A 13,147-nucleotide genomic window follows, 5' to 3' on the forward strand; every position below is an offset into this window, starting at 1 on the left:
TGTTACAGGCCACCCTCACAAACTCAGGTAACTCACATGGCCTTCCTGAAAACACTAGAGGGATAAATGTATCACCAAACACCATCATACTAGGTGACTTCAATTACCCTAATATAGACTGGGAACACTACTCAAGCCCAAACACCCTAGCCCAAAAGTTCCTGGAATTCATAAACTCAAATGCCATGGAACAACTAGTCACCATCCCCACAAGAGGAGATAACATACTTGATCTCATCATCACGAACATGGGAGCACAATGTTCAACACCGGAAGTATACCCTCACTGGTGAGATCAGATCACAAACTAATCTCGCTGGAGGTCCTCATCCCACCCCCACCTGAAATAAAAAGACCACAGTAAAGAACTTCTCAAAAGCCGACTTCACACTTCTAAAGACTAGTGTGGTCTCCTTTCAGGCCCCGAGCGTGGAAAACAATACTCAAGCCGCTGAATCACTTACAAACGCCTTCTACCAGCACCTGCAGGACTGCATGGATAAGGCAATCCCAAGCAAAACAAAGACTCTTTGTACCAAAGGCAAGCGTCCAGTCTGGTGGACCCCAGCCATAAACAAACTCTACAACAAAAGGAGGAAGCTACTACAAGATAGAGCAAAATCCTTAAAAGGTAAGACACCCTTGATCACTATAAGTAAAAACTAAGAGCTCTCATAAAATCATCCAAAGCAAATTTCGAGAGAAAAATAGCTAAAGACTCAAAAGACAATCATAAGGCCTTCTTTAGCTATGTTAGAAACCTAGGAGGAAACTCCCAGATATGCTCAGAACTAGTTCAAAATGATGTGAAGATTACTGATCCTACAGACATTGCCAACATACTGGCTGACAGGTTCAGTGCAATCTTCTCCCCTCCCAAAAGGAGAGATATCTATACCAAATGAGTGCAGCCCCCAAACATCTCCAGCCCAAGTGAGAACTGCTCTCTCCAAAGCAAAAAACACAGCATCCATGGGACCCGATGGTGTCCCCGGCTGTGTGCTCCACGAACTCAATGAGGAATTAAACCCACAGCTAGGACAGCTGTTTAATCAAAGTCTTACCTCTGGATACGTACCCAGGGAGTGGCGCACTGCAACTGTGGTCCCACTTCACAAAGGCGGTGCCTCCACAGACCATGGAAATTACCGACCCATTAGCTTGACAAGCCTTATCTGCAAAGCCATGGAGAGGATCATAATGGACCTCATAAATAAAGACATAGGGAATTTGCAGACTTTGGATCCAACCCAGTTTGGCTTTGTCAAAGGCAGATCATGCCTTTTAAACTTGGTTGACTTTTTCGAAACAGTCACCAAAGCCATTGATGAGGGAAAGGCAGTCCATACAGCTTACCTCGATCTGGCTAAGGCCTTCGATACAATACCCCACTCGGGTATCATTGAAAAACTCATCAGCTTAAATGTTAACCCATACATCACAAGATGGGTTGCAAACTGGCTGAGTGACAGAACCCACAGGGTCAGAGTTGCTGGCGCCATGTCAGACTCAAAGCCTGTCACAAGTGGTGTCCCACAGGGCTCAGTCCTGGGCCCACTCTTGTTTGGCATCTACTTTTCCAAGTACAAGCAAACACAGGAGGGTTATGGCTGACAAAGTTTGCAGATGACTGCAAACTGGGCACCATAGTAGAAAACACATCTGACACAGATATCCTTCAGAAGGGTCTCACAGAAGCGGATAACTGGTGCCAGAGCCACGGCCTAAAGTTAAATGCCAAAAATGCATAGTCATACCCTTCGGGAAAAACAAGGTTACCCCTAGCTACCAAATAGGTGGCAATCCACTGAGCACAGAAGAAGTTATCAGGGACCTGGGGACCCAGGTTGATAGTAGTCTGTCATTCGACACCCATGTAGCTAAAGTAGTTAGGAAGTCCTTCTACATTGCCCACCTTATCATGAAGGGATTCTCATCTAGATCAAGGAGGTCATAGTCTCCCTTTACTCATCACTCATCAGACCAATGATTGAGTACAATGCCCCATTCGAATTTATCTGACCCGACACTTGCAGCAGCTGGAGAGGCCACAAAAGTTCCTCACCAAAAGGATAAAGGGTCTCAAAATCTGTCCTATGCTGCCCGACTGAAAGAACTCCAGCTCTATTCAGTCGCCACGCTTGCTCAGAGGTGACCTTTGCCTAACATACAAGGCCATGTCAAACCCAGATTTGATGAATATGCTTCACCTAAAAAAATCTAGATCCATCAGAGCCACAAGGGCGGGAGACTTAAACCTCGACACGGCTATTAATAGGACGTGCTGGAGGGATAGATTCATCACCCAAAGACTCCCTATGCTGTGGAACAAAATCCCGGTACATGTGAGGCAGAGCACCTCGCTGGCCTTGTTCAAGAGAAATCTTGACCAATGGATGGGAGATCACAGATATACCCCAGGAATTACCTCAGTGACACTGCTCGACAGAGGCACAGCAAAATAATGGGTATAGTTCCCCATACTAAAGGGGTGGCGTAAGCCACAAGACAATGGGCTAGGCTTATAAATGCCCTCGGGCAGATAGCCTAGTATGAACCTATGAACCTATGAACATTACTTATGTTGTTATTTGTTATTTTGATCATAAGATTCTTAAGTTTTAAAAATGCCAAATGACATCTTTAAAAGGAATTTCTTTAAACATTAATGGACTGAATAATCCGTGTAAAAGGGCAAGCCTAATAAGATACATTAATTTACATAAGGCCAACTTAGTCTTTCTGCAAGAAACCCATCTCTTGAAAAAAGATATTGATAAACTAGCCACAAACAAATATACAGTATTGGTTAGTTCAGAGCACACTCAGAAAAAAGAGGAGTGGCTATTTTATGGAATAAAAGTATGCCCATTCCTAAAACCATTAAGTCTTATCAGGATGACAAAGGAATGTTTTGTATGGTTACAATACAAATTAATGGGAAGACTTACACTTTAATTAATGTATATTGGATACCTGGAATTGGTATTAATACAGTGAAACATCATCTTGATAAGATCATATCATTCTATATAGGAGATATTATTTTAGCTGGTGACTTTAATTGTATACTACATGAAAGTGATACTACCACTATAGGAAAAAGAAGAATTACATCTAATGCAAAACATTTAAATGATTTTGCTAATTCTTATCATTTGAATGATATTAATAATCAGATAAATTCAAAATCATTACCATACACCTTTTTTTCTAACAGATACAAAACTTATTCAAAAATAGATAGGGTCTTTATTTCTAACCAGATGGTAACAGATTTAATTAATTCCAAAATCATTTCATGTCCTATATCTGATCATAATTCAATTGTTTTTGAATTTATGATAATAAATACTCATAATGTTCAGATCAAAAGGATACCAGCATACTCAACTCAACTAAAAGACTATAAAGAATATATACTTTCAGAAGTAAAACATTTTTTAGACATAAATAATACTCCTGAAGTCTCCATTGTCTATGTTTGGGATGCCTTAAAATCATATCTATATGGACAAAGTATCAGATGGTATAATAATAAAAGGAAATCTTGGGATAAGGAATTGTTAGATATTCAAAGTAAATTACACTCTTATAAACATAATAATAAAGAAAATATTATGGACAAGAAAGTTATTGAAGAAATAAACAAACTAAATGAGAAATACAAAAAATTTTAACTCATAAAGTTAAAATAACTTTAGAGAAATACAAGTTTTGTCTTATTCAATAAGCCCCAAATACTTACATAGACTTAAAAATAAAACAAAAGGTTGAATAAACAAAACCATATCAAAGAAATCTTTTCTCTAAGGAACAAGAAGAATGTTTCTAGTATACCAGAAATACTAGATGAATTTAGAAATCACTTTCACAAAATTAACCATAATAACATTAACATGGAACCTAAAGATAAAATAAAGGAGTTTATAACCACAAACATGAATAAAAAGCTTAATAAACAACAGATTAAACTATTGGACAAAAGTATTTCATATACAGCGGTTATTACACAAATAAATAAGCTTAAATCAAACAAAGCACCGGGTAATGGTGGTATTATACCAGAGATATATAAAATCCTTTCTAAAAGTACATATTCATTAATACATAAGGTTTTTATTTTGGCCCAAACTGAGTTAATAACCTCCATCTTGGCAATATACATTTATTTCGCCAATTTTAAAACCTAATAAAGATCCAACTAGATGTACTTCATATCGGCCCATCTCATTACTTAATGCTGATTATAAAATGTTTATGAGTATTTTTGCTGATAGATTGAAGACAATCATCCCCGGCATTATAGATATAGATCAGACAGGCTTCATTGTAAATAGAAATACTTTTGATAATATAAGAAGAACTTTAACATTAATTGATTTTGCAAATAGGAAAAAGAAAGATTTAACACTTATTAGTCTTGATATAAGGTCAGCATTTGATTCAGTAAGTTGGGACTATCTGTTTACCTTACTGAAGTGCACAAACTTCTCAGATGCATTTGTAAATCTAATTGAGCATTTATACAAAGGAACATTGGCTTATATTAAGGTAGGAACATATGTTTCACAAAAATACCCATTTTAAAGGTACAAAACAAGGATGTCCACTTTCTCCACTATTATTCACTTTAGTAATGGAGCCTTGGGCTAATTTGATCAGAAACAGTACTGACATAGAGGGTTTTGAAGTAGATGAAAATACAACATCCAAAATTCAACTTTTTGCAGATGATGTTCTAATTACATCAGCAGGATCTAACTCTTCTATGTAGTCTCTATTTGATAAAATGATGAATTTTAAAAGTATTTCTGGTTTAATATTCAATGAAGAAAAAACTAAAATACTACCTATATATACACGAAAAAATATTCTCATTAGTGATTTTACTAAATATGTACCCAATTCAGGTCAGATAACTTATTTAGGTATAATACTATCTAAAGATATTAAATCTATTATATATAATAATTATAATACCTGTTTTCTTAATATACAAAATCTTTTTAATACCTGGTATAATATGTTTTTTACTATGGAGGAGAGACTTACAATTATTAAAATGATAATATTCCCCAAGATTTTATACTTAATACAATCAATAATACTTCCACCTACAAAAATAATTATCAAGAAACTGAATACACTAATGTTAAATTTCCTATGGGCACCTAATAGACCTAGGATTGCTTTAAAGAAACATACTAATAGCTGGTCTCAAGGGGTATTTTTTTTCCAGACTTTAATTTATATACTATCTCTTCTATTGTAAAAGTTATTACTTTATTAATAGATCAGTCATATGTCAAAATGGAAAGATTATTGGGAGCTAATTAGTATGCACTTCATGAAAATCTCCTTAACACATAAAAATATGATTGTAAATAACTCCATGTTATGGTTACTAAAGGAATTTTGTACTTCACCTATTACACCTAAACATATGGTTTGTTACCCATTAAATATTATTAGCTATCGTAACTTTATATTCATGCACCCTAAGTATAGGGAATGGAATTTTATTATATTCCCTATAATGTATACTCAGGGTATGCTTTTGTCATCTACTTCTGAAGGAACTCGTTTAGCTATAGATAATGATCTAAAATACTGGTATCAGTTGATATCTGATAATAAAGTTAAAAATCTAGATTTCTTAAAACAAGAATTTGATCTAAGAGAAACTTGCTGGTTAGAGGTTCAGACCTTTAGACAACATCTCATTAATAGAATAGATCTAATGTCTATAACAGTTAAAGAATCTATTCCAACACTGATTGATTACTTGATATTAAATTTACAACATAAAGTTTCTGATAAAGGTAAACTTTCATGCATACATAAAATTATCAGACAAGAAACTTTTTACAGTGTAGATACATGCTGGAATTATTTCACTTCTATTAATGGGGACCCACCAAATCAACAAGATAAACAATATATATTGGAATCTGCCTATAGAACTATGTCTTCCATTGTCTGGAGACTTTATACATGGAAATTTTACATAGATCTTTTATACACCTTTGATGATGAATAAAATAAATAATAAAGATAATCTATGTAAGAGATGTAATGTAGAAATTAATGCTGACTGGGCTCATATGTTTTATGACTGTATAAAATTGAAAGAATACTGGAAGTCAATTAATTAATTTTTGCAGGCTCTTTTACAGATAATTTCATTATTTCTAAATCTCTTATATTATTCAACACACCTGTACCTCAAAGTGTTAAAAGGTTAAGCTTCCCTTGTTATGGTCTATTCTAGCAGTGGCTAGGAAAATAATAACTAGAAATTGGATTTCAGATACACCTCCTTCGTTCAATGAATTTAAAATGTTATGAATATAGTGTGCCATATGGAAATAAACACAATTAGGTCAAGAACAACTAGAAAAACATCTTATTATATTGTATGGGATAATTTACAAAATTTGTTAAAAAAATTCTAATTTCAATAGCATGGTATTTTAGTTTAATTAATTGATCTGATTGTAGTGGATGTCTTTGTAAATACTTTAGTTGTTTTGTTGAATATTATAATAATATCTATTTTTAATTACTTGTATAAAATTGTTATGATATTTCTCTTATATGTTAAAACAATAAACCTGTTTTGAAAAAAAAATAGGCCCAAGCACATGACAACTACTGCAGGTCCTCTAACAGTCCTTGGGAAACCCAGCGTCTTTACAGCAAATTCCAGGGCATGCTCAGTGAAGCATAAGGTTGAGTCAGCAAAGTCAAAACATGTGCCCCAACCAAGCTTCATAATCAACTGTCATAATTGTGGTGGAAATCAGGAACACATAAGAGAAAAGTACTTAGCTTTTTGTCAGCATTGTCATTCTTGCAATAAGTGGAATAATTTCAAAAGGTTTTGTAAATCAAAAAAGCACATTTTTTTATTAAAACAGGATATTCCAAGAGGCAAGTTGGTCAATTAGAAAGCTGCAACCCTAATTTTTATTTATTTATTTTATTTTTTATTTTACATTTGTTGACCGGGCTAGTCTAACTGGATATATGTCCATTTTCAGTAGAGGCCCAGGGAGAAAAGCTCCGCTTTTAAACTAGATAAAATCAAGACAATACAAAAAAGATACATGCAATATGTAAAGTAAATAAGAATTTCTTCATCAACTCAAGTTATATAGAACTAAAAATATACAGATTGTGAGTACTGGGTTTAATAAGGTAAAATACAGTATTATGACCAAGGGAAAGAGATAGATCATTCAATATTAGTATAATGGGTATGAATGTGTCTTTGAAATGATATAAGAAGGTTATGAAAGGTGTATAAAAAGGTTATGAAAGGTGTATAACACAGGGAAGAAGGAGAAATTTTGGAGGACAGGGAAGTAGGAGAAATTTTGGTGGATAAGTACAATAGGAAGTAATTATAGTCATAGTGAAAGAAATAGAATGGTTTATGTATGAGGTGGGAAGATAAGAGTTCACAGAGGAAGGAATATGTAGTAAGGAGCATGCTCAGTGATAGCATGATGGGAATAAGATACTAGGACGGGGAAGAGTGATGAAATTGCTATATACTTCAAAGTGGGTTAAGGAGGAGATATATAGAAAAGGTCAAGGTCAAGGTTTATGTTGATAGTGTGTTTGTGTCTGTGCTTGGTGAAACAGTCAGCGTAGTAGATTTGTGGGCAAAGATCGAAATCTTTTGTATTGTTTGGATTAATGGGAGTCCTGTAGAGCTCAAAGTAGGTACTGGCTCAAAGTGCAATGTTATGCCAGCAGAAACATTTGCTAGAGTAAAAGCTATAGAACAGCTTGATTTGACAAAGTGTGTGACACTCGTTGCTTATAGTGATGAAGAGATTTAAACCGAAGGCTCAGAAATGCTTTCCAGTTACTCTGCTGGGAACAGCTGTGACTTGCAGTTTTTCATAGTCAAGAGACACGTGCAGTCATTATTAAGCCTCAGAGACAGTTTGAAGATGGTACTGCTTTCCTTTAATAAAGAAGTCCACCATGTAAGCCTGAATGACAACAGCTCAAATTTTGCCCAAACCATTTTTTTCTGAGTATGCTGATATTTTTGCAGACAAATTAGGCAAACTGGCAGTTGTGTACTCCATGAAGTTCGACCTACAGGTTAGCCCAGTTATCAGACCATGGTATCCTCCATGGTAGTAGCTCATAAGAAAAGTTCAGATGATATTAGAATATGTATTGATCCAAGAGATCTGAACAAAGCATTATAAAGGCCTTATCATCCAGTGCACACAGTTGAGGAGGTTGCTCCTGTCAGGCCAAATACCACTGTTCCTTCTGTCTTAGATGCAAAGAGTTCATTTTGGCAAACTTTACTTGACCACAAATCTTCACTGTTAATCACATTCAGTACTCCTTTTGGAAGATACAGATTTCTGAGAATGCTATTTGGGATACATTTTGCCAGTGAAGTCTTTCAGCGTGCAATGGAGCAAATTTTTTCTAGCTATCCCTGTGCTATTATAGTATATGATTTTCTATTAGGAGGCGATGGAGAATTCAAACATAAAAGAAACCTCAAGAAAGTTCTAGAAAGAGCACGTAAAGTGAATCTTAAGCTGAATCCTCAGAAGTGCAAGTTCAGGCTATAAAAAGTTACTTATGCTGGTCACTTGTTTACCAGTTCAGGCTTATGACCAGATCCTTCCAAGCAAACAGCAGTTCTCAGGATGGCAGCTTCAGACAATGTCTAAGCTGTACAACATTTTCTTGGTATGGTCAACTATGTAGGCAAGTTCATTCCAGATTTAAGCCATCTTTCAGTACTGCTAAGAGAGCTATCACACAAAGATGTAATTTGGTCATGGTCAGAACAGCACCAAAGAGTATTTCATGTCCTGAAACAGATAATTGCCAACCCAACAACTCCCGCCAACTATGATGTTCACAAACCAGTTACTCTTTCCTGTGATGCTTCTAAGTTTGGTCTATGTGTAGTCATTCTTCAAGAGTGTAGACCAGGGGCATATGCATCAAGAACTCTTACCCAGACCGAGATCCATTATGCCCAGACTCAGAAAGAGTTTTTGGCAATTGTATTTGCATGATTATCTTTATGGTCAACCTGTACAGATCAAAACTGACCACCAACCTTTAATTGCTATTTTGAGAAAGTCTATGTGTATAGTTCCTGCCAGATTGCAACATGTGGTGTTTAAATTGCAAAAGTACAATTTCAGTCTTGTTTATACAAAAGACAAACTTCTTTATCTTGCTAATACCTTATCCACATTGACCAGAAAAAACACAGAACAGCATAACAATGAGCAACTTGATTTTGAGGTAATGGAAGTGAGTTTTTCTTCCACACATCTTGATAAGCTCAGAACTCACAGAGCTTCAGATCTAATTCTCCAGAAGCTAAACCTCTTTTTATCAGTTGAGTATGGCCTTCAAAGCAATCTTGTTTACCAGTAGAAGTGTAACCATATTTTCCATACAGAGATGAGATTTTTGTCAGGCAATGGTATCATCATGAAAGTTCCTAAAGTGATTGTTCTGAAGTCCTTGCAACAAGAATACATTAAGATCTTGCATCATGGCCATCCAGGAACTGATTCTACCAATCTAGTATGTTGGCCTTCTATGTCAAGAGATATTGAGAAAGTGCTTTCATCTTGTTCAGTATGTAATAGTACAAAGCCACATTAAAACAAAGAACTACGTCAGTTAAGCCAGATTCTTAAACTACCTTGGTCGACAGTAGCCACAGATATCTTTGAGTGGAATGGTCAACATTATTTGGTGGTAGTAGACTCTTATTCAAATCATTGCTAAATTGAAGCAACATTTTTCTGCCATGGTAGTCCACACAGAGTTATTTCTGACAATGGTACACAGTTTACTAGTCAGTAGTTTAAGAAATTTGCAGAAGCGTGCGACTTTTTTCATGTCCCGAGTAGTCCTGAATACCCCCAGTCAAACGGCTTGGCTGAACATGCAGTTCAAAGAACAAAACAGCTATTAGAGAAATCCAGACGTGATAATACCAATGTTTTCTAAATTTGGTAAATCTCGAAACATTATTTGTGATAATCATCTTGGTTCACCTACCCAGAGACGTATGTCGAGACAAATCAGAACCACACTACCAATCAGCAGTAATTTATGGGTTCCCTGTGCTAAGAGCAACAAAACAGTAAAAGCCCAACTGTTGAAAAAGTGTTTGTCCCAGAAATCTTAGTATGATAAAATAAGTAGATTGCTCTGTTCTTTACAAAAAGGGGAGATAGTGAGGATGCAGTGTTAAAAGGTTTTGATCGCATCGGATTTGTGAAAAGTCTGTGTCAAGATCTGATATCGTACATTGCGGAATCACAAGGAATAGAATTCAGACAAAATGAGAAGCATTTGTTAACAGTGTCCGAACCAGTGTTACAGCATCTTGCCTGTGACAAAGTGTATAGTTCTCAGAGTAACTTGTCCAATGTTCCTGTTCCAGAGAACATTGCATCAGCAATCCCCATTCATGATAAAATCCCTGAGACTTCTCAAGCAGAACATTCCTCAGTGACTGTCCCTGTTGCTAAACCCAGTCCTAATTATTATGCCATGAGATCAGGTGGCATCTTGAAACCTAGTTACAGATAGGGTTACCACCTGTCCCACTTTGTGAGGAACAGTCCCTCTTTGGGCAGTTGTGTCCTGCAAAACAATTGTAAAAATGGCAAATGTCCTGAGATTTTAGGGCAAAATTATTTCCTATATTTTATGTAATAGTTGCATAAAACAGTTATTCTGTGTCTGAAGCACCTAAATGTTATAAGAAACAGAGTAAGCAACTAAAATGCTACAAGAATAAGCTTTTATTTAGGCAAAAAAGTGAAGTTCATTCTTTTGTACTGGCCGTGGGTATGTTTCAGCCTGCAAAATCTGACATTTGTACCAAAAATGTCCCACTTTGGGCATTTGAAAAGGTGGCAACCCTAGATCCAGATACACGGCAACCTGGACATGACTGTTGTTTTTCTTTATTAGTGTCTGTATAATTGCATGCATATTCAAATGTCATTATTTATATGAGACAGCTCATAAATAGGGAGGATGTAGATCAGGAGTGTGTGATATACCTTTAAGAAGCTTTCCAGTGAGTCAGCACATGCATATAAGTACTGAGCACGTGCAAGCAAGAGTGCCCTTTTGAGTGAGAGCCAGAGTGAGAGCATGCAATTATGTAGTCAGTCAGTTAGATAGTTTGCTTAAGTTCAGTGTTCCTGCTATTCATCCTGATGTGTTTGTATACAATAAACTACTTAAATGGACACTCAAGCCTCATCATCTTCTTAATGCACATAAGGCAAGCGACAGGCATCACAGAGCCGTCAAATCAGACTTGTACAGAAAAAGAAAACAACATTAAATCTAGTAATATTGATTTATGCATAATTATGTTAATATGATTCATTTGTTGAAGACTCTATTAAGACTATATGTCTTAAAAATAGAGCCGTTTCATTAGGCAGCTTCTATAATAAGACCAGTAGCATAAGTACGGTGGAATGAGATGGGCAACTGTCCCTTCACAAACTGATGGGGGCTGTGATCAGACCATCCCAATAGGTCTTTAATGCAACACCGGCTTTTAAAAGTGGTCAAACCTGAGAACTGTAGCACTCAATATGTGGTCTAAACTGTAGCAACTACTAAAACTGAGAACTATAGTGCTCCATGCAAGCAGGGTATAAACTCTAGCAACTGTTTGCTGCATTTATAGCAAGCAGTTTACTATAGTTTAAACAGAAGATTTTTTAAAATGTGAGTGCTATTGTGCTTCATGCAGTCAGGGTAGGTAGGGAATAAACTGTAGTAGCTGATGTTCTTCGTGTTTCACTGTTGCTTACATTTGGGTAATCTGCTGGCAGGTTGCTCACAGTCGGCCTGATTAACAAAGTCTTGGGTCCTGCATCGGTTGCTGTCCCTTCTTCCATGATGTCAGGTCGTCAGGAGTATAAAACATGCAGCCGACACCATTACATCAGTCTTTCTTGCTGCATGGTGCCCAAAGCAGAAGCAGTTCACAAGTGCCGGTCGGCCGACTCCTGAAATTTTCGTTTTCAAGTTTCAGAACCGAAGTCTTCAACTAAAATCCCATACCCCGTTGGGGAAACTTTTTCTTGCTCCTTCCCGATGTCAGTAAAAGTTAATAATTGTATTACTTGTGGGAAGCAAATACCTCATAAGGATTTTCATTTGTACTGTATTCCTTGCTTAGGCCCTGACCAAGACGTACCTTGCTGCCGGTTTTGTGCTTTATTTAATCAGCGCACTATACGTCGTCGGTACATTTTTGCTTCTAAATATTTTGGTTCTTAGTTTAATTATCTAGAAATGACATTGGTTAGCCATCCAACTACCAGAATACTGAAAAAAATGCAAAGAAAAAGACAGAGACAGGCCGTTGAGGTCCAAAACTGCCGATGACGCTTCTCCTAAACCTGTCGCCAGTTCGCCAGTACTCAGTGAGGTGCGTTCACAGCCCCTGATACCCGGTACTTCTGATTCACAGGCCTCTACTGAGACCCATTCAGAGAGACGCTTTACCTATGGAACCTGCAGATGTCTCTACCGTGGATGGGTCTGGAGCCACTGTGCAGGCACTGGCTTCTGAGGGTGTTTTCAGGCCTACAGATTTAAATAGTAAATCAACACCACCTTCAATATTAAGGCCAAAATCTCAATCTATGTCTAAAAAACCGACGCCCAGGCCACATGTTCAGGCCCCTAGGCCTAAAAAACATATGATCAAAATGGCTGAAGATTTAATTACTCTAATCAGGGGTAGTCAACCCCCCCCCCCTTCTAAGAGGCCTAGGCCTGAACTTGACTATGAATCTTCTGAACAGGACTCTGTTTCTTCTGACTCTTTTAATGAACAGGATTTGTCCATACCTACTTATGAGGACTCTGATGCAGAGGATTCCATTCCTTCTGCTTCTCCCCCTGAGGATTTTTCTTTTGGGGAAACTTTACATAACTTAAGGGAGCATTTCCACTGGGAAAGTCAGGATTTTTCTGAATCCAAAAAGTGGCTTAGGGATTTCCTCCTTCTTCCACAGTATAGGCCTTTGGCTATACCTCCTGTACTAGACATTGTTGATGATGTGTTTTCAGAATCTAGTATAGC

This window comes from Protopterus annectens, chromosome 4.part0, assembly GCF_019279795.1.
Source record: "Protopterus annectens isolate FY-2018-M chromosome 4.part0, PAN1.0, whole genome shotgun sequence".
Taxonomy (NCBI): domain Eukaryota; kingdom Metazoa; phylum Chordata; order Ceratodontiformes; family Protopteridae; genus Protopterus; species Protopterus annectens.